This window comes from Panthera leo, chromosome D4 (genome assembly GCF_018350215.1).
Source record: "Panthera leo isolate Ple1 chromosome D4, P.leo_Ple1_pat1.1, whole genome shotgun sequence".
NCBI classification, from domain to species: domain Eukaryota; kingdom Metazoa; phylum Chordata; class Mammalia; order Carnivora; family Felidae; genus Panthera; species Panthera leo.
Window position 1 is genome coordinate 71,405,666 of NC_056691.1, and position 22,423 is coordinate 71,428,088.

A 22,423-nucleotide genomic window follows, 5' to 3' on the forward strand; every position below is an offset into this window, starting at 1 on the left:
GGACAGAATGGATAAAAACAAAAAGACCCACCTATATGCTGCCTATAACAGATTCATTTCAGACCTAAAGATACATGCAGATTGAAAGTGAGGGGGTAGAGAAATATTTACCATACAAATGGATGTGAAAAGAAAGCCAGGATAGCAATACTTAGATAAAGTAGACTTTAAAACAACGATTGTAACAAGAGACAAAGAAGGACATTACATAATCATTAAGAGGGCATTCCAACAGAAGACATAATAATTGTAAATATTTATGCGTTCAACATGGAAATACCCCAATACTAAAGCAGTTAATAACAAACAAAGGAACTAATCAATGGTAATACAATAATAGTAGGGGACTTTAACACCCCACTGATATCAATGGACAGATCATCCAAACAGAAAATCTACAAGTAAAACATGCAGTATGTGAATGACACACTGGACCAGATGGATTTAACAGATATATTCAGAACATTCCATCCTAAAAGAACAGAATACACATTATTTTCAAGTGCACATGGAACATTCTCCAGAATAGATCACATGTTAGCGCACAAAACAAGTCTCAACAAATTCAAAAAGATCAAAATCATGCCATTCATCTTTTCTGACTATAACACAATGAAATTATAAATCAACCACAAGAAAAATTTTGGAAAGACCACAAAATACATGGAGATTAAATAACATGCTACAAACAATAAATGTGTCAATTAAGATATCAAAGAAGAAATAAATGTATGGGGGACAACTGAAAATGAAAATACAATGGTCCAAAATCTTTGGGACACAGCAAAAGCAGTTCTAAAAGTTTATAGCAATACAGGCCCACTTCAAGAAGCAAGAAAAACCCAAATAATAACCTAAACTTACACCTAAAGGAGTTAGAAAAAGGAGAACAAATAAAATGTAAAACCAACAGAAGAAAGGAAATAATAAAGATTAGAGCAGAAATAAATGATATAAAAACTAAAAAAAGTCAATGAAACCAGAAGCTGGTTCTTTGAAAAGATCAACAACATTGGTAAACTTCTAGTCAGGTCCATCAAGAAGAGAGAGAGAGAGAGCTCAAACAAAATTAGAAATTAAAGAGGAGAAATAGCAACCAACATCTCAAAAATATAATGGATCTTAAAAGAATATTATGAAAAAGCATATTCCAACAAACTGGACAACCTAGAAGAAATGGATAAATTCCTGTAAACATATAACCTACCAAAACTGAAGCAGGAAGAAATAGAAAATTTGAACAGACTGATTGCCAGAAAGGAAACTGAATTAGTAATCAAAAAACTCCAAACAGAAGTTCCGAACCAGATGGCTTCACAAGAGAATTCTACCAAACATTTAAAAAACAGTACTTGGGGCTCCTGGGTGGTTCGGTCAGTTAAGTGTTTGACTCTTGATTTTGGATCAGGTTATGAATCATTCTTACAGTTCGTGAGATCAAGCCCTGTATCAGGCCTGCACTGACAGCATGGAGCCTGCTTAGGATTTTCTCTCTCCCTCTCTCTCTGCCCCTCCCTCATTTGTGCTCTCTTTCTCTCTTAAAATAAATAAAAATTCAATTTAAAAAAATAGTTCTCAAACTTTTCCATAAAACAGAAGAGGAAGGAAAACTTCCAAATTCATTCTATGAGGTTAGCGCTATCCTGATTCCAAAACCAGATAATCATGCCACAAAAAGAGAGAACCACAGGTCAATATCTTTAATGAACGTAGATGCAAAAATCCCCAACAAGATGTTAGCAAATTGAATCCAACAATACATTTTAAAAAATCATTCACCATGGCACAAAAACAGACACATAGACCAATGGAATAGAATAGAAACCCCAGAACTAGACCCACAAGCGTATGGCCAACTAATCTTTCACAAAGCAGGAAAGAATATCCAATGGAAAAAAGACAGTCTCTTTAACAAATGGTGCTGGGAGAACTAGACAGCAACATGCAGAAGGTTGAAACTAGACCGCTTTCTCACACCATTCACAAACATAAACTCAAAATGGATAAAGGACCTGAATGTGAGACAGGAAACCATCAAAACCCTAGAGGAGAAAGCAGGAAAAGACCTCTCTGACCTCAGCCGTAGCAATCTCTTACTCGACACATCCCCAAAGGCAATGGAATTAAAAGCAAAAGTGAATTACTGGGACCTTATGAAGATAAAAAGCTTCTGCACAGCAAAGGAAACAACCAACAAAACTAAAAGGCAACCAACGGAATGGGAAAAGATATTTGCAAATGACATATCGGACAAAGGGCTAGTATCCAAAATCTATAAAGAGCTCACCAAACTCCACACCCGAAAAACAAATAACCCAGTGAAGAAATGGGCAGAAAACATGAATAGACACTTCTCTAAAGAAGACATCTGGATGGCCAACAGGCACATGAAAAGATGCTCAACGTCGCTCCTCATCAGGGAAATACAAATCAAAACCACACTCAGATATCACCTCATGCCAGTCAGAGTGGCCAAAATGAACAAATCAGGAGACTATAGATGCTGGCGAGGATGTGGAGAAACGGGAACCCTCTTGCACTGTTGGTGGGAATGCAAACTGGTGCAGCCACTCTGGAAAACAGTGTGGAGGTTCCTCAAAACATTAAAAATAGACCTACCCTATGACCCAGCAATAGCACTGCTAGGAATTTATCCAAGGGATACAGGAGTACTGATGCATAGGGGCACTTGTACCCCAATGTTTATAGCAGCACTCTCAACAATAGCCAAATTATGGAAAGAGCCTAAATGTCCATCAACTGATGAATGGATAAAGAAATTGTGGTTTATATACACAATGGAATACTACGTGGCAGTGAGAAAGAACGAAATATGGCCCTTTGTAGCAACGTGGATGGAACTGGAGAGTGTGATGCTAAGTGAAATAAGCCATACAGAGAAAGACAGATACCATATGGTTTCACTCTTATGTGGATCCTGAGAAACTTAACAGAAACCCATGGGGGAGGGGAAGGAAAAAAAAAAGAAAAAAAAGAGGTTAGAGTGGGAGAGAGCCAAAGCATAAGAGACTCTTAAAAACTGAGAACAAACTGAGGGTTGATGGGGGGTGGGAGGGAGGGGAGGGTGGGTGATAGGTATTGAGGAGGGCACCTTTTGGGATGAGCACTGGGTGTTGTATGGAAACCAATTTGACAATAAATTTCATATATTGAAAAAAAATCATTCACCACAATCAAGTGGAATTTATTCAAGGGATGCAATAGTGGTTCAACATTCATTAACCAACCAATGTGATACGTCACATCAATTAAGAGAAAGGATAAAAACCATACAGTCATATGGTTTTTCAATAAATGCAGAAAAAATGCACATTTCAATAAATGCAGAAAAAAACATTTGACAAAGTATAAATTCCATTCATGATAAAAACACTCAACAAAGTAGGTTTGGAGGAAATATACCTCAACATAATAAAGACCATACATGAGGGGTGCCTGGGTGGCTCAGTCGGTTAAGCATCTGACTTCAGCTGAGGTAATGATCTCATGATTCGTGGGTTTGAGCCCTGCATTGGGCTCTGTGCTGACAGCTCAGAGCCTGGGGCCTGCTTCAGATTCTGTGTCTCCCTCTCTCTTCCCCTCCCCTGCTCAAGCTTGCTCTCTCTCACTCTCTCTCTCTCTCACACTCTCTCAAAAATGAATAAACATTAAAAAAAACATTTTTTAAAAAAATTAAAGCCATACATGAAAAACTCACAGCGAACACCATACTCAACAGGGAAAAACTAAGAGCTTTTCCCCTAAGGTCAGGAACAAGACAAGGATGGCCACTCTCACCACTTTTATTCAACACAGAAGTGGAAGTCCCAGCCACAGCACTCAGACAAGAGTAAGTAATGAAAGGCATCCAAACTAGTAAGGAAGAAATAGTAAAGGAAGAAATAGTAAATAGTAAGAAAGGAAGAAATAGTAAGGAAGAAATAGTAAAACTTACACTATTTGCAGATGACATGATACTATATATAGAAAACCTCAAAGACTCCATCAAAAAACTACTAGAACTGATACAGGAATTCAGTGAGGTTGCAGGAATGTATAGAAAACAATGTATAGAAATTCACTGCATTTCCATACACTATTCATGAAGCAACAGAAGGAGAAATTAAGAAAACAATCCTTTACAATTGCACCAAAAATAATAAAATACCTAAGAATAAACTTAACCAAGGAAGTGAAAGCCCTGTACTCTGAAAACTATGAATCACGGCTGAAACAAATGTAAGATGACACAAATAACGACATTCCATGCTCATGTATTGAAAGAAAAAATATTGTTAAAATGCCCATACTACCCAAAGCAATCTACAGATTTAATGCAATCCCCATCAAAATACCATCAGCATTTTTTCCAGAACTAGAACAAACAATTCTGAAATTTGTATGGAACCACAAAAGACCCCAAAGAGCTGAAGCAATCTTGAAAAAGAAAAACAAATTTGGAGGTATCACAAGTCTAGATTTCAAGTTATATTACAAAGCTGTAGCAATCAAAACAGTATGGAACTGGCACAAAAATAAATACATAGATCAATAGAATGGAATAGAGAGTCCAGAAATAAACCCACAATTATATGGTCAATTAATCTTCGAGAAAAGAGGCAAGGATATACCATGGGGAGAAAGACAGCCTCTTCAGCAAATGGTGTTGGGAAAACTGGGCAGCAATATGCAAAAGAATGAAACTGGACCTTTTTTTTTTTATACCATACACAAAAATAAGCTCAAAATGGATTAAGGACCTGGTTAAATGTGAGACCTGAAACCATACAAATCCTAGAAGAGAGCACAGGCAGTAATCTCTCTGACATTGGCCATAACAAAATCTTTCTAGATATGTCCCCTGAGGCAAGGGAAACAAAAGCAAAAATAAACTGATGGGACTATTTCAAAATATAAAACTTTTGTACCACAGAGGAAATAACCAAGAAAACTAAAACACAACCTACTGAGCAGGAGAAGATATTTTTAAAAGACATACCCAGTAAAGGATTAGTGTCCAGGATATATAAAGAACTTAAATAATTCAACACCAAAAAAGCAAATAATCCAGTTAAAATATACAGATGGCAAACAGACACATGAAAAAATGCTCATTATCAGGGAAATGCAAATCAAAACTGCAACAAAATATAACCTCACACATGTCAGAATGACTAAAATCAAGAACACAAGACACAAGTATTGGCAAGGATGTGGAGACAAAGGAACACTTGCACACTGTTGATGGGAATGCAAAATGGTGCAACCACTGTGGAAGATAGTATTTAGGTTCCTCAAAAAATTATAAATAGAATTACCATATGAGCCAGTAATTGCACTACTGGTTATCTACCCAAAGAACATGAAAACAATAAGTTGAGGGGTTTATGCACCCCTGTATCTATTGCAGCATTATTTATAATAGCTGAATTACGGAAGCAACCCAAGTATCTACTAATAGATGAATGGATAAGAAGACGTGATAGATAGATGACAGATAGTAAATAGATAGCTATATAGATAATGGAATATATATAATATATAGATATATAATAGAATAGAATATTATTCAGCCATTAAAAAAGAATGAAATCCTGCCATTTGCAGCAATACAGATGGATCTAGAGAGCAAAATGCTAGGTGAAATAAGCCAAAGAAAGAAAAATATCATATTTCACTCATATGTGGAATTTAAGATATTAAAAAAAAAAAAAAAACAGCAGCAAAGGGGGAAATAAGAGAAAGAGACAAAACAAAACCAAACCAAAAATAGAAAACAAACAAAACAAAAAAAATCCGGACCCTTAACTATAGAAAACTGATGGTTACTAGAAGAGAGGTGGGTGGGGCGATGGGTGAAATAGGTGATGGAGATTAAGAGTACACCCATCATGACGAACTCTGAGTCATGTAGAGAATTGCTGAATCACTATATTGTACACTTGGAGCTAATATAACACTGTGAGTTAACCACACTGCAATTGAAAAAATCTTAAAAAAATAAGAAAGAAATGTACCCTCTGAATTAGTAATGAATGAGTGAGTGAGTGAAGAATTAAGTAATAAATGTAAATACTACAATAATTACTAAGGAATGCAAAAGTATTTGAAAATATGAAAAGACAAATCATGATTTGGGTTGTAAAGATAATAATGCAAATATCCTTCCCAAAATAACTAATAACTTTAATGTAATTCTAATGAAACTTCCCAAGGGTTTAGAAAATTGACAAAAATATTCTGAAGTTCACCTGAATGAAAAAAGAGACAGGAATAGCTACAAATTTTTTTAATCCAGAATAAAACAAGGGAATTGCACTACCAGAGTAAAATATGTAATGAAATAATATTAACAGCAATGTGAGAGACGGGCAGGAAAAATGCCCGATGATATCAATCCCATAAATGATAAGAGACAGAAACGGACCCAAGGATAACATTTGAATTTAGTATAAAAAGCATTCATTGGGGCGCCTGGGTGGCTCAGTCGGTTAAGCGTCCGACTTCAGCTCAGGTCACGATCTCGCGGTCCATGAGTTCGAGCCCCGCGTGGGGCTCTGGGCTGATGGCTCAGAGCCTGGAGCCTGCTTCCCATTCTGTGTCTCCCTCTCTCTCTGCCCCTGCCCCATTCATGCTCTGTCTGTCTCTGCCTCAAAAATAAATAAACGTTAAAAAAAAAATTAAAAAAAAAAGCATTCATTGCTTCTCATGATTCTGAAATTTTGGTATGTCTCTGAATAGACAGTTTATTTCCACCTCATATTGTGTGGACTACAGCACCTCAGCTGGGGCTGGATGTTCCAAGATGGCTTTGACCATGTGTCTGGTGCTTCATCTGGGGTGGCAGGATTGGACTGAGACTGGCTGGCCTTCCTCCCTGTCCCCCACCCACCTCCCTTCCTCTCTTCTCTCTCTCTCTCCCACACACTCATCTCTCTCCCTCCCCCACCATCAATATCTCTCCCCCTGGATTCTGTTGGTAATCTAGTGTGAGTTTCTTTACACAGCAGCTGATCATGTCAAGAGAACCAGAACCCAAGCTGTCTGGTCTTCAAAGGCCTACAGGTAGCACAGCACAACCAAAGCTGCTTCTATTGGCCAAAGCAAGGCACACCAGCCCAAGTTCAAAAAACGGTGAATAGACTAATTCTTGACTGGGGGACTTTCATGTGTATACATTGTCCCATTGCTCATGTCTACTTCTGCAGACAACCTGCCAGAATAAATTTGTTATTATTATGAAATATGTATGCACACACACACTCACACACACTCATACACCGAGTGTTTACTTGGGCCCATTTGGTTTTGCAGACTAACTCTATCAAATATTCTCTTCCAAAAGATGGAAAAATAAGGAATGCTCCCCAATTCACTTTGTATTGCTTATATAACCTTGATTCCAAGGTATATACTACTGCAAGAAAGGAGAATTGGCCAGTCTTATTTAAAAATATAAATCAAAAAGTACCTAGATAAAATATTATCAAATTGAATCCAGCAGTGTATAAAATAAATAATACATGGTGTTCAATTGCAGATGGGTTCACATCTGAAAACCTAATTAGTTTAATCTAAACACTTTCACAAAATAGAATAGGAAAGAAATGAACATATCAATGGATGAGGGAAATTATTTTTTATTATTCAAAAATAATTCATGACTTTAAAGAACTCCTAGCAAATAAAAGTAAAAGTGAGCTTCCTTAACCTGATAAACAGAATCTACTGAAAACCTATAACAATAACCCTGAATGGTGAGAAGTTAGCATTGCTTCAAAGACAGGAACATGATAAGGGTACTCACAATCAATACTTCCATTCAGCATTGTACCAGATGCCCTAGCCAGAGGGGTAAGGAAAGAAGAAAAGATAAGTGGCATACAGGTTGGAGAGGAAGAAACAAAACAATTATTTCCTGATGATATTTTTTAACATTCAGAAACTCCAAGAAACTCTTCACATAAACTACCAGAGCAAACAACACAATTTAGCTAAATTGTTGTATAAAAGGTCAATATATAAAATCAGTGCATTCTCCTACATTAATAATCCAATAAAGCTGGTATGGGTTATTCAAAAAAATAACATTAAAATTAGCTATTATAAATTTAAAACAAAGCATATCTTGATCCCAAGGAAACTCCTGTGAATTAATATTAATTTTTTTAAATATTTTTTAATGTTTATTTATTTTTGAGAGAGAGAGAGAGAGAATGAGCCGGGGAGGGGCTGAAAGAGAAGGACACACAGAATCTGAAGCAGGCTTCAGGCTCCAGAGCTGTCAGCACAGAGCCTGACACAGGGCTCAAATCCATGAACCACGAGCCCATGACCTGGGCTGAAGTTGGATGCTCAACCGACTAAGCCACCCAGCCACCCCAATATTAATGTTTTAATGAAGCTTTTGGAATATCAGAAATTATAGATGAATGTCTAAGTAAATGGAAAGAGATTTTCCAAGTGTAAAGGCCATGAAAGATTCATAAAGCAAATAACTGATAAATTAGACTCCATAAAGCATGTTAAATGATATAAAAACTATCATAACACTTAAGTGATGTACTGGAAAAACAGCCACAAATAAGGCAAAAAGTTGATACCCTTAATATGCAAAGCATACTTCTAAGTCTTAAAAGCCATTGGAAAAACACTACTGCTCCCAATAAAAATAGTAGCAAAGAAAATTTGTGTAAGAAAATATCACTTATAATCATGTGAATAAAGGCTAGTCTTACCATAATAAAATAATTGCTTATTAAAATAACAGTGATGTGTTACTTTTTCACCAACAAATGGAAAATAACACCAGGAAAATGCAATTTGTGTGCTATGAGACAAGTCTTTTCCCACATTGCCATTAGGAGTTGAAGATACACAACCGTACTCTGGGCTGTATTTACAGAGCACAATATAACATACTATGTCTGACCCACTATCCAGGTCCATTTATAAACCTATTTATATATCCTTTATCTATTTGCATATCCCAGAAAATAATTATATATTTATATACTTTATACTTTTTTTTTTTACAGAGAGAGAGAGACAGAGACAGAGACAGAGAAAGAGAGAGAGAGAGACAGTGTGCGAGTGGGGGAGAGAGGCAGAGGGAGAGAAAGAGAAAATCTTCTTTTTTTTATATTTTTTTTAAAGTTTTTATTTATTTTTGAGACAGAGAGAGACAGAGCATGAGCAGGGGAGGGGCAGAGAGAGAGAGGGAGACACAAAATCTGAAGCAAGCTCCAGGCTCTGAGCTGTCAGCACAGAGCCTGATGCAGGGCTTGAACTCATAGACTGTAAGATCATGACCTGAGCTGAAGTCGGATGCTTAACCGACTGAGCCACCCAGGCGCCCTGAGAAAGAGAAAATCTTAAGGAGACCCCGTGCTCGGTGCAGAGCCTGATGCCACAATCCTAGGATCATGACCTGAGCCAAAATCAAGAATTGGACACTCAACCGACTGAGCCACTGAGGTGCCCCCATACTTTATACATTTTTAATATATATATTTATTCATATATTTTATACATTATTATATTTAATATATCTATATTATGGAATTATGTGTGAATGTATATATATGTATGTATATATATGTATGTACAAAATTGTTCATGATATGACATGAACTATAGAAAAACTGAATATGAAATACCAAATGATTAAATAAATTATGGCTCACCGGTAATTGATTTCAAATTTTGATATGCTTGGGAACTCTTCTTTAAGGAGAATTTTGTGCAGAAGCCCAGTATCTAAAGTAGTTCATTGTGAACCTGTTTGAAAAGTGCAAGGGAAGCCATGGAATCCATTGGTCTTGCTTCTCCCAATTCTTGCTTCTCCCAAGCCCTGTGGTGGCCCTTAAGACACCTCTATGAATCCCCAAGACTACATGGAAAACTGAGAAGAAAAGACACCACTATACAATATTATAAGACTACTGAATTCATACTTCAAAAAATTTGTAATGATGAGAGCAAAGGCTCATAATATATCACATAAAAATTAATATACACAAAACTTCATTTTATATGATCACAACTAGATAAATATATGTATGTAAATATCTGGTGATTCTATTTTCTTCTTTAAAGTTATCCATAATTTTCAGCTTTCATACCAAAACCCTGAATTCCTTTCATTATTAGGGGGAAATGGAAAATTATTAACAAACGTGTAGTTTGCATTCAGGCCCTCTAGTTCATGCTAGAATTATTATATGCATCTGTAGAAAAAAAAAACTTGGAATTTTTAAGAAAGTTTTATTAGAAACAGCTAAAGAGCTCTCCAATAATCTACCTCTGGGACATTTATCTTCGGTGTTATTTGGAGCACATCTGAAATCAATTAGAGCCCCCCAACTGGCTTCAGGAGGCTGTGTGCGCCTCCAGCCATCTCCACAGCAAATTGCCTCAGCCGTGGTCAAAGTCAAAATTTCTCAGTTGCCTTGGTTGACCTAGAAATGTTTTATGTAATTTGCCATTATCTGGAAGGGAAACAGTTGTTAGAAAATAAATCTTTTCTGACTTTGTCTTGTTAAAGGGGTGCCAAGAAATGTTCTTCATCATTCGGACATACCAGAAGAAAAATAAGAAATATTCAGTAAAATAAATGGAATCTCCAAAGTAAATCCAAAGAAAAATCACTGTTAATCTATCTCTAGAGATACAAAGTATAGAGTGATTTGCTTTTTAATCTTTGAATGCCAGAAATAGGGTATCTATAAGGACTGAATACGGAAATAAGAGGCAGAATTTTTATTTTTCTTTCCTTCCTCCATTCAGTACGTACTTACCAAAAAAAAAAAAAAATCTATAATGAGAAGGTAGTGTACTCGGGGCTGGGAATAGAAATTCATACATAGTAGAGGAGAGGATGGAGGCAGAAATATCCAGTGCTTCCACTAACTCATGTAGCTTTACGCTGATGATCACTAATCTCAAATGGTCCCTTAGAGCCTCCAGGTGATTCAACTGTATTTAAGTATAGCTCATTCACTTGCCTACTCTACACGGTTAGTTTGTACCTTTTTCTGTGTCCTCACATGTCCAACGCTTCCTCCCCTTCTCTCTCGGATGCTGAGACTGCTTGCTTGTTCACTGAGAAAACAGAAGCAACAGGAAAAGATTTTGATGTACTCCCCACCACGTCTGCTGACATACGGGCATGTGTGCCCTGATCCTCCATCATCCCTCCTGTGGCTGTGGATAAACTCATGGCCTCCGAGCTGAGACCAAGCCCTCCACTTGTGTGGGAGATTTCATCCCTGTCACCAACTCAAGAACACGACTTCAACAATTGTTTCCTCTCTCCCCTGCTTCTTCAGTTTCCCTCTGTCTGCTGAATCGTTCACAACAGCACACAAAAATGCTAGATCTTAAAATGAAACCCTCACTTGACCCCACATTCCCTCCCAGCTACCGCAATACATCTCTGCCTTACCCCACTGCAAAAATTCTATGAAATGTTGACTATACAGAGTGTCTCAAATCCCACTCTTCCCATTCTCTCTCGAATGCATTCCTGTTAGGCTTTCTTCCCAAGCACTCCACTGAAACAGCTTTCATAAATATCCCCTGACCTGTCTCCCTCTCTCACACCCTGTCCTCCACCTCCCTTGTGCCCCACCACCATTTGACATACCATATAATCACTCACTTGTTTGTTGCCTGTTGTCCCCAACTGATCTATAGCTTCCAGGAACTCTACCCTAAAGGCCCAGAACATTGCCCGGCACATAGTAAATATTCAATAAATTTTTGTTAAATGGATCAGTGGGATAAATAAATGACCATGCCTGAGATGATGCAATTATCCAGTTAGGGAGCAGATATTTAAAGTCAGCTGTACCTGACTTTCAAATCACGTACCCCAAGGCCTCATGCCACAACCTGTGCCTCTGATGAGGTGATTGAAATAGATGGCAGTATCATTAGTGAAGCAGGGTCTACAATAGAAAGGAGATTTGCCATGGAGACTTGTGAAATCATTTAATGGTTGGCAAAATAAGCATAACATTAGAGAAATTGCCTACTTACTCAGAGGTGAGTAATCTGGCAATCTCATATATCTACTACACAATCCAGAATGAGAAATGGAACAACCACAGCCTCTAAATGACCCAAGCAGATGTCACAAAACCCAAGCTTACACACAAGAAGCTTAGTGGGTTCTCTCAGAGCCACAAGTTTAGGGTTAGGTATTCCAACCACAGAAGCTTAAAAGTGACCAACGGTGAGGTACTAGAGAGAGCACACTCCCACATAGACACACACACAATTTCCAGAAGCCTTTACAAGAACATAAATGACCTAGTCTGGTTTCGTTCAGCCTTACCACAGCCCTTCACACCTCCAGAGCCCTTCACACCTCAGCAGTGATTCTCCTGCAAGATATCCGAATACAGGGCAGCATAAGACACGTGTTTAGAACAATGATCGGAGGTTGGTAGGATACGACTGAGTTGTATTCAGTACCTTTTTTGAAAAAGTAGATAAGGAACTCATACATTTTAGAGATATCCACAGAATCTGGCTGCAAGTTTTTAAAGCCTGCAATTGAAGAGGTAAAATTTCTGGAGAAACAAACAAGAAAATCTATTTAATAGAAGAGCCCAACCCCCATTTATGCTAAACAAATGGAACATTGGTATCCTTCTCCAAAGGATAAAAAAGAGAATCAAAGTGAATTTTAGTAGATACACGGATTTAATTTTTATTTTCAATTTGTGTTTGAGTCATGCCAAAGGTATATGAGAGGTGATAAATACGGCACAACTTGCATCATGAGAGTAGTATCTGATATCAACAATCCAAGACAAGTTGGTACCCACTGGTCCAGGGAATGGGAAGTTGCTGACTTAATAGCTCTATGACCTTCTATAGAGTGATGATAGTCTTATTTGTGGCTAACTAAGTATTAGAGATTTGTTTTTCTAAGATTAGCAGTATAATGTCCTTAAAACTAGAAATAAATTAGCAGTACCAAAGAAAACTCCAAAAATCAGGCTTTTAACTCTGCAGGCTTGAAAAGAGAGAGAAATAGGAGCTTAATATTAAAATTTTCAAATTTTTTCCACCCTCATTAGCACTTCTGGTCTCAGATTTCACTGCTGGCATTACCGGTGGTGTATGGAAGCTTGTTTTTGTCACATATGTGAAGATTTATTTAACGTGAAAGCCCTCCCCAGTTCATGCAGATTGAAACCATAACTAAACACCTTGTCACATGTTTCCTATTGTGAATAGGCACATATAGCTTTCCAAAGAATAATTATTATTCCAGTGTGCAGATTTTACCCAGACTTTCAAAAGGTAGATTATAGATCTTGAGAAACTAAAAAACTTATTTATGATTTTTAATCAGAAAAAGACTGTGTTCAAAATAAGACATGGAAAACAATTCATTCTCTGGAAAATAGAAAAATAAAGCTTTGGAAAACTAATTTCCCACTAATTTCCCCCTTTTTCTGAGCCAGATTCGAAAAGCTATGGTAAAAAAATATATATTACATGAGAAAAAAACCCTTCTTTTCCTGTATCCGGTAGTTCAAATATCATATGAGATACTTTAAAGATTGAATTTTTGCTTTGGGGGGAATGGAATGGTTTCCTAAATGCCATCGGGACCCTCACTCTGCCTTGTGGCCAAATCTTTTTAAAGTCCCTACAATCTGATATCCAAACATATAACATTGAAGGCAATATAACAAAGGAATTAAGACTGCAGGCTCTCAAATCAGAGACTTGAGTTTGAATTCTCCATTCTACTTATTATCCTTCCTATCCTTGAGCTATTTACTTCTCTGAGCCTCTGGTTTCTCATCTGCAAAATGGGATAAAAGTATGGCCTGTTTCATACTTTCAGAAAGTATCAAAAAACAATACACAGAAACCACCTACCATGGGGTAAATGCTCAAGCACTGATTTCAATTATGAATGTGATTGTGATCACGATAAGTAGCATCGATTGCTGTTAAGTCTGGTTTCCCTTTAACACCACTCGCCTGCCTGGCGCACAGGCACATAATACCTTCTTCTTAAATATTTTGTGATAGACTGCTGGAAAGAGGAGTTTGAACCTGGATCCATGCTCTTAAAATTCAAGAAATGTAATGACTCTTCTCTATTCCATTTCATCTACTCTCATTATTCCATCCACTTTCTTCCCTACTTTCAGAAACATCTAGAGAAGAATGAGAAAACTTGGCTACAAACAGGAGAGTGTTTTGGAGGATTTGGATGTTGGGGAGCACGAGGCTTGCTTTGGGAGAGTTGAAACGGGGTAACACAAAATAAAATATGAAGAACAGCCAGCCCTAGTGAGAAGAAAACACTATCAAATCCTGATTTGTGTATATGTCCATCATTGGTGTGATTACTGAAAAGCCAGTCTAGTAGCTACTTTTTGCCCCCGTGCTCCGTAATTGTGCCTTGAGCCTTTTCTGCCTCTTTAAGATAAACCCCCTTCATGTGCTAGCTGCATTTAAAAAGTACCAATGAACAACTCAATTAACCCAGTAAATTATGAACCATTCAGTGATGACAATAAAGAAGGTGCCAGCAACATTACTGAAAGACTGACAAGGGGTGTTCAGGTAAGTTCAGTGGACCTGGACTGCTTTGTAGTCTTCACCCAAATCCTATCCAAAAAGGAAAGCTCAGTCCGATGTGTTTGCACACAGGGCTTGGTGAGCATGCTTTGTCAGTTATTATCAATGACTGACCATGACATTAGAAAATGTTATTTCTTCCAACTAAAAAGAACCTGTACTGACCCTTCTCTGTTGTGCCTCCCCATCCCCCGCATAACTATGCCCTTTCACCTCTGTTTTTTTTCTTCTTCTTCTTCTTCTTCTTTTTCTTTCTTCTTCTTCCTCTTTTACTTCAGGATTTATAAAATCCTTTGAAACATGTTGTTTCCAGATGTAGGTCCCAAGTGCCCTGTCATTTACTTCCTGTCCAAGCACAGAGCAGATGGAATTACACAAGGTTGGCCGCATGATTCCACCCTCCAATGCCTTCATTAAACTTCAGGATTTTAAAAGAGTCTGCCCAGTTACTGGCAGGGACCTTTCCATACTTCCACCCCCAAAGCTGTAAATTACTACCTCATTAAACTCAATTGTAAATGATTAGGTGTCTGGAATGTACTTTCCTTTCCCTGCAGCCTCCTTGGGGTAATTACTGCATCACAGGCCTCCCTACTTAACTTAGCACATTATTCAAGCAGTGCAATGTTTGAGTAGCTCAATGAGGGAGGAGGTTTTATTTCTGCGAAGGTATTATAACTCTATCTTTCGGTTCCAAAAGCAGATTTGTGATCTTTCAGTTCCCATTGAGTAATCTCTCTTTTAACAAGAGAAAGCCGTACTCAACCGGCCTTTTTCAAGAATTCATCTTTCTTTCTACCACACAGGCAGTTGGAACTACAGCACTTTTGTTTTTTCTGAGAATCAGTGAGATAATTTAACATTTTTAAAAGGCTGCTGTTGCTGCCATTAATTTCTATAGGTAAAGAGCGCCTGGGAAATGTTTAAATGTGGTTTTTTGTTTGAGTGGGGTGTTTTGTTTAGTTTTGTTTTCTGAGACAAAGGGAAACAAAGGTAACTCAGGTGATCAATGCCTAACCACCTAAGTCTGATTCTTTGATGATATTTGTTTTACGAAAGCTTGAAGAGTCTGGAAAGGTCATGGGTAAAGGGTAGGAGGGAGAGAAAGAGGAGGAGAGGCTGTCACATTGAATAAATAATCTATCCCAAGTTCCCAGCCTGGTTGCCATCACGTTAGCAGGAAAGGTGAAACTAATATTCCCTGAGGGGCAAAAGCTCAGAAGGTCAGTCCTCTTTCTTAGGGAGGTTTTTGCCTCTTTAGTTGATTCATTGGTTTAGAGTCAAGATTTTTCACTGTCTGTCCTGGGCCTCCCTGCCACTTGTTTCACTAGAGTCCATCAGTTGTGCTTCAGTGTCACTGGAATATAGGGAAAGATAGTGACTTGTCATTTGGAGAAAGGAAATGAGGGCCATTAAGCCAAATGTTTAACTGAAGTCAAACAAGTATTAGCAATACAGTCATTGCTGATGTAGAGTTTCCACCTGTGTGAAGGAAAATGCGAAAATTGATAATGGAATGGAGCACCATCCCTTCTAACTCAGCCTAGGAATGCGTTCTTGGGTATTATAGATGATCGTAAGGAAGATTCATTCATATTTGGACATGACACATAGAGGTGGACTAGGTGGCTTGGGTATTCATTTGTCTGCATTCATTTGTGTCTGGAAAAAGTTCAAATGAACTTTGCTTGGGAGACTACTCTCTAACTGGGATGGAATAAAAGGGCATACCTAGTACCTTGGGGTAGACAGCAGAAGAGAGGTAAAGGAGCTACTTCCCCAAGGAAGGAAAAGAAATGTAGTCATTTGGCAATGTCATCAATGTCATCATGGCGGACACCAGCAGCAGTGATGATGCTGACTTAAAATTCTCGGCAAGTTTCGTGAACATTAGATATTCAAAACAGTGCATAGGGAGGAACAACATGAGCTAAAGTAAGACACCACAAAAATAACCAGGTAAGACTTTAAAAGCCTGGACATTCTTTGTTAGTCTTGCACAAGTGCCAGGAGAATTTATTACTACAATCACCCTATCCAGACCTATGGTCTGGTGAGTTCTGGGAAAATCAATTTACACAAAGGAACACTATTAAAATTAGTACCACAAAATGAGCACAGAAAAAATCAGCTAGTGAAGTAGACTGAACGGAAGCAAAGCAGGTTTGTGAAGTACTTCATGTTAGCTATGTTGTAGGCAATTCACTCTCTACTTTTTTTATTCCTTTTTAAATTATCATTTAAAAACCTATTCAAATTTTAAGATTATTTTTCCCCCACAGAGGAAAAGAAACAAAAAATGATATATGTCAAAGACCCTCCTGTAGAGTTGCGTTTTTATGGATTTCAATACCAGGCAAAACTAATCCACGATAACAGATACCACAATGTAATTACTTTTGGGTTGGAATGTTGGCTGGGAAGGAACATAAGGAAACTTTCTAGGGATATGAAAATGTTCTATATCTTGTGTAGTGGTCATAAGGGGTATATACATTTGTAAAAATTTATTGAACTATAAAATCAAAGTTTTTACATTTTACTATATTAATTATGCCCACTAAAAACAGTGTTAAAAATGTTTATTTTTTAACCCAAGAAGAATTGGTAATATATTGGGTCAATCTATCAGAAACACGTTATACCTCCATTTATTCATTTGTATTTGAACACTCTCTGTATATCATTTTAAGTTTCTTCCTTAGTTAATTTAAAAATTACTTTTGTAGAAATTATAATTATATATTTTCCATCATACTCATCAGTGGGTTGTTTCTCATATATAGCAAAATCATAGTATAGTTTTTTTAACTGACTTCCTTATTTCCATTATTCTTTTCTGTCTAGGCTTTGTTGTTGTTGTTGTTTGTTTTTCACTGAGCATATCACTAAGAAATAATGACAGTGTTGCCTTGTTCTTGGCTTGAACTACCAAAAAGCTATTTTTAAAAATGAGGAAATATGTCATACAGTGCTATATATCAATTACATATCAGTAAAACTGAAAGGAGGGGTGCCTGGGTGGCTCAGTCGGTTAAGCATCCGACTTCAGCTCAGGTCATGATCTCACGGTCCATGAGTTCAAGCCCCGCGTCGGGCTCTGGGCTGATGGCTCAGAGCCTGGAGCCTGCTTCTGATTCTGTGTCTCCCTCTCTCTCTGCCCCTCCCCCGTTCATGCTCTGTCTCTCTCTGTCTCAAAAATAAATAAACGTTAAAAAAATTTTGAAAGGAGAAAAATGATGAGAGCTAATATTCCTGTCCTCTTGATAAAATGCCTTTAGCATTTGCCACTAGCAGAATGTTGATGTTAGATTGAGAGACTTACTCTCATATTAAGGTATTTCTGTCTATCCTTAAGTTTTCCTTGAATTTTATCACAGATGGGTATAGAATTTTGCATCTCCAGATCCTGATCTCCTGGTTGTGAGATCAAGCCCCACCTCGGGCTCCAAGCCGTGGTGGAGCCTGCTTACGGTTCTCTCTCTCCGTCTCCCTCTGTCCCTCCCCCGCTAAAATAAAGAACTTACATTCAGTGTTCTCATCATCATTTTCAATAATCCTAGCTGCAATTTTTTTTCCTACTTAACTCAAGAAAAGAGACAAATTAGTTAGAAATCAGGTTTGGCTGCTGTGAGAGGCCCTAGAGGAGAGTGGTTAAAATAAGGTAAATGTCCATGTAGGAGGCTAGGGCTGAGGACAGCTCGACCTTTTTCTATCTTGCTAAGATATTTACCACCCAATTTCCACAGTATGTGGTCTCCACATCATGATTTCAGATCACTGAAGTAGTTCTTAACATCATATCCACATTCTAGCCCACAGAAGCATAAGAGGGAAGGAAAGGATTTGCAAAGTATACATTGCTCATATCACTGCCATCCACATTAGAATTTAGTCACATGGCCACATCTAGAATCAAAGGATCCTGAGAAATGTAGTCTTTCGCTGGATGGCCAAGTGCTAAATTAAAAATTCTATTACTATATAAAATGGGAGAACACATAAACAGCGAAAAAGAATCAGCACCTGACAGTTTTTAAAATGTTTCCAGTGAGCTGATTTAATTTTTAATTTTTAATTTCTAATTTTGTTTCAGTGGATCAAACAATGGGATATGAATTATTTTTAGTATTTAAGTTTATTGATAACGGATTTAATTGAAGTACACTTGACACACAATGTTCCATTAGTTTCAAGTATATAGCATAGTGACTGGACAAGGCTATCTGTTATACTATTCTCACCAGAAATGTAGCTACTATCTGTCACTATTATGACACTATATATATATATGTCACTATATATGACACTATTACAATACCATTTACTATATTCTACTTATCCTATACTCTACCTTTTATTCCTGTGATTTATTCATTCCACAACTGGAAGCCTGTATCTCCCACGTCCCTTCACCCATTTTGCCTATCCCATCCACCCACTTCCCCTCTGGCAACCATCAGTTTGTTCTCTGTATTTATGGGTCTATTTCTGGTTTTTGTTTGCTTATTCATTTGTTTTGCTTTTTAGATTCCACATATAAATAAAATCACATTGTATTTGTCTTTCTCTGACTTATTTCATTTAGCATAATACCCTCTAGGTCCATCCATGTTGTCCATATGGCAAGATCTTATCCTTTTTATGGCTGAGTAATATTCCAGTGTGTGTGTGTGTGTGTGTGTGTGTGTGTGTGTGTGTGTGTATCAATTCTTTATCCATTCATCTATTGAAGGACACTTGGGTTGTTTTCATATCTTGGCTATTGTAAATAATGCTGCCATAAACATAGGGGTGCATATATTTTTCAAATTAGAGTTTTCAATTTTGTTGGGGGTTGGGGATAAATACCCAGTAGTGAAATTACTAGATTGTATGCTATTTCTATTTTTAGTTCTTGAGAAACCTCTATACTGTTTCCCAGTTTGCATCCCCACCAACAATGCAAGAGGATTCCCCTTTCTCTGCATCCTTGCCAACACTTGTTATTTCCTGTTCTTTTCATTCTAGCCATTCTGACAGGTATAAAGTGATATCTCATTGTGGTTTCACTTATATCTGTGTCTGTTTCATTTCATGTGTCTGTTGGCCATCTGTATGCCTTCTTTGGGAAAATGTCTGTGCAAGTCTTCTGCCCATTTTTAATTGGATTATTTGGGGGTTTTTTGGTGTTGAATCAAATAAGTTCTTTATATATTTTGGATATTAACTCCTTATTGGACATATCATTTGCAAATATCTTCTCCCTTTCAGTAGGCTGCCTTTTCATTTTGTTGATGGTTTCCTTTGCTATGCAAAAGCTTTTTATTTTGGCATAGTCCAAATGGTTTATTTTTGCTCTTGTTTCCCTTGCCTGAAGAGACCTATCTAGAAAAGTGTTGCAATGGCCAATGTCAAAGTAATCACTGCCTGTGTTTTCTTCTAGGATTTTTATCCTTTCAGGTCTCACATTTAGGTCCTTCATGCATTTTGAGTTTATTTTTGTATATGGTGTAATGAAGTAGCCCAGTGTCATTGTTTTGCATGTAGCTGTCCAGTTTTCCCAGCAGCATTTATTGAAGACTATCTTTTCTCCACTGTATGTTCTTGCCTCCTTTGTCGTAGATGAATTAACCATACAACTGTCCGTTCATTTCTGGGCTCTCTATTCGATTGATCTAGATACCTACTTTTGTGCCGGTTCCATACTGTTTCCATTATCACAGCTTTGTAGTTATCTTGAAAAAGTGAGATACCTCCAGCTTTGTTCTTCTTTCTCAAGATTGCTTTGGCTATTCAGGAGCTTTTGTGGTTCCATACATATTGACAATTTTTATACCTTAATAGATGATCATATATTTTTAAATATCCATAGATTATGAAAAAAATGTGTTCCCTTTATAATGTACAAAGTTTTATACGTATTTATAAATGCACCTTCCCATCTGTTTCTCCTTGTCTATTCTTACCTAAAGCACTTTACCTGCTGGTTACATTCCTTCCACAACCAACACTTTTGCTAGTTCCCTTTTACTTGCTTTCTAGTTTTCTACAGCTTCTCTGAATAGATGCTTAGAGATGGCAGAGTAGAAGTAGATGATAGCTTCATATATCCCACTGTCATAATTCTGTAAAATGTAATTTATTTTAGAAACGACTAGTTTGCTATTTTTCACTCATATTTATAGGTACCTTGGACAAATATGCCTCTTTAATAAAATAGTAGGGGCCACACTTACTCAAATAATAACTTGGGCTATATTTCAAGTTGTAGTTTCCCTATGAATTCTTGTTCCTAAAAAATTTTTTTCAGGGGTTCCTAGGTGGTTTAGTCGGTTGAGCGTCCAACTCTTGATTTTGGTTCAGGTCATGATCTCACAGTTTGTGGGATCAAGACCCATGTCAGGCTCTGTGCTGATAGCTAAAATTTTTATATAGTCTTTCTATATCTTCCAGTGTTAATAAAAAACACTGTTCCATTATTGTGCCATATTTCCACTATTTTAAATTTTTTAAAAATTATATCAGTATTTATTTTATAAAATTTAAATGAAACTGTATACATTATTTTATAAGCTATGTTATGATCTCAAATGTTGCCCAAAAAACTATGTAATGTTTTCTAACAAATCCTAAGTTTTTCATTTTATCAGTACAGCGTCTTGTAGAGCAGGCAAAACTGGAAAGTTAAAAATGATATGCAGACCTGCAGCTGGTGAAGAAACATGAAAAACCCTGTAGAGTTAAAAACTATAGAGGCTGAATTCTTAGTCAGAAGATGTTTTCCCAACGTCAGGTTAATAATTTTGTGTGTCTGGCACTGTGGTTCAACTGTAAAAACAATGGAACTCCAACAAGATGGGATAGTTGTGGGGGGAGGGGGAAAAGAAAGCCAAGAAGGGCGAGGAGGATATGATTTTAACATCTGAAACTCAACTTTATAATGAGAAACAGAGGAGACATGATGTCATACTCTAGAAGGTAACTCCACTGTATTTTTTTTCAAGCTGGCTTGACCTGAGGTTTTCAACAAAGTCCAGATGGAAAGAAGGGAGAAATATATATATTCTAAGTTTGAAACAAAGACTTAAAATGTGGGGGAGTGGTTCACTCATGAATTTAACATGCTTGCATTTAATGCAGACCAAGTAAAGCCACCTCATTATTCCCTCCTCCCGGCCTCCTTACCCCAAACCTGTTAGTCTTACTCTGAATCTGCAGGATGCTGTCTGGCCTGGGTAGTCTCCTAACCACTGACTGAGGGAGGAGGTTCCTTTATTCCCACTGATGGAAAATTCATCTATCGTCTTTCATCCACTCTAAAGTCTCAGGTTTGTTTTCTTGCGTTCAGTTTTTGTCCTTGTTTTGTTTGTTTGTTTTTAATTTTTTTTAATGTTTTATTTATTCTTAAGAGAGAGAGAGAGAGAGAGAGAGAGCATGAGCAAGTGAGGGGCAGAGCGAGAGAGGGATACAGAATCCGAAGCTGGCTCCAGGCTCTGAGCTGTCAGCACAGAGCCCAACACAGGGCTCAAACCCACAAGCTGTGAGATCATGACCTGAGCCAAAGTAGGTTGCCTGACCAACTGAGCCACCCAGAAGCCCCTGTCCTTGTTTTGTTTTGTTGTCATATTTTGCCCTCTCTGCAATTGGGATGGATCTTACAATCAATGATGCTTTGTGGTTTTATCGGCAAAAGTTTTTTTGGTTTGCTTACCTGCTTACTTTTGTATTTTCCTTAGTGGAACCAAAATAATGCTGCATCCATTGTTAATGTTGTCTTAGAATTGGCCAAATACAACTCTAATAGCGATGACTGATGAAGCACAAG

The 22,423-nt window shown here is 37.4% G+C and overlaps 1 protein-coding gene across 1 annotated transcript in view; it reads right to left on the reverse strand.

Moving 5' to 3' along the window:
• Positions 1-22,423, reverse strand: part of LPAR1 (lysophosphatidic acid receptor 1) — a 358,989-nt gene that overhangs the window by 236,079 nt on the left and 100,487 nt on the right. Inside the window, exons 6-8 of the mRNA XM_042912683.1 lie at positions 11,031-11,103; positions 9,687-9,780; positions 7,808-7,842 (exon numbers count right to left, since the gene is read on the reverse strand). The gene's annotated coding sequence lies outside the window, so the exon portion shown is untranslated. The remainder of the gene's footprint in view (positions 1-7,807; positions 7,843-9,686; positions 9,781-11,030; positions 11,104-22,423) is intronic.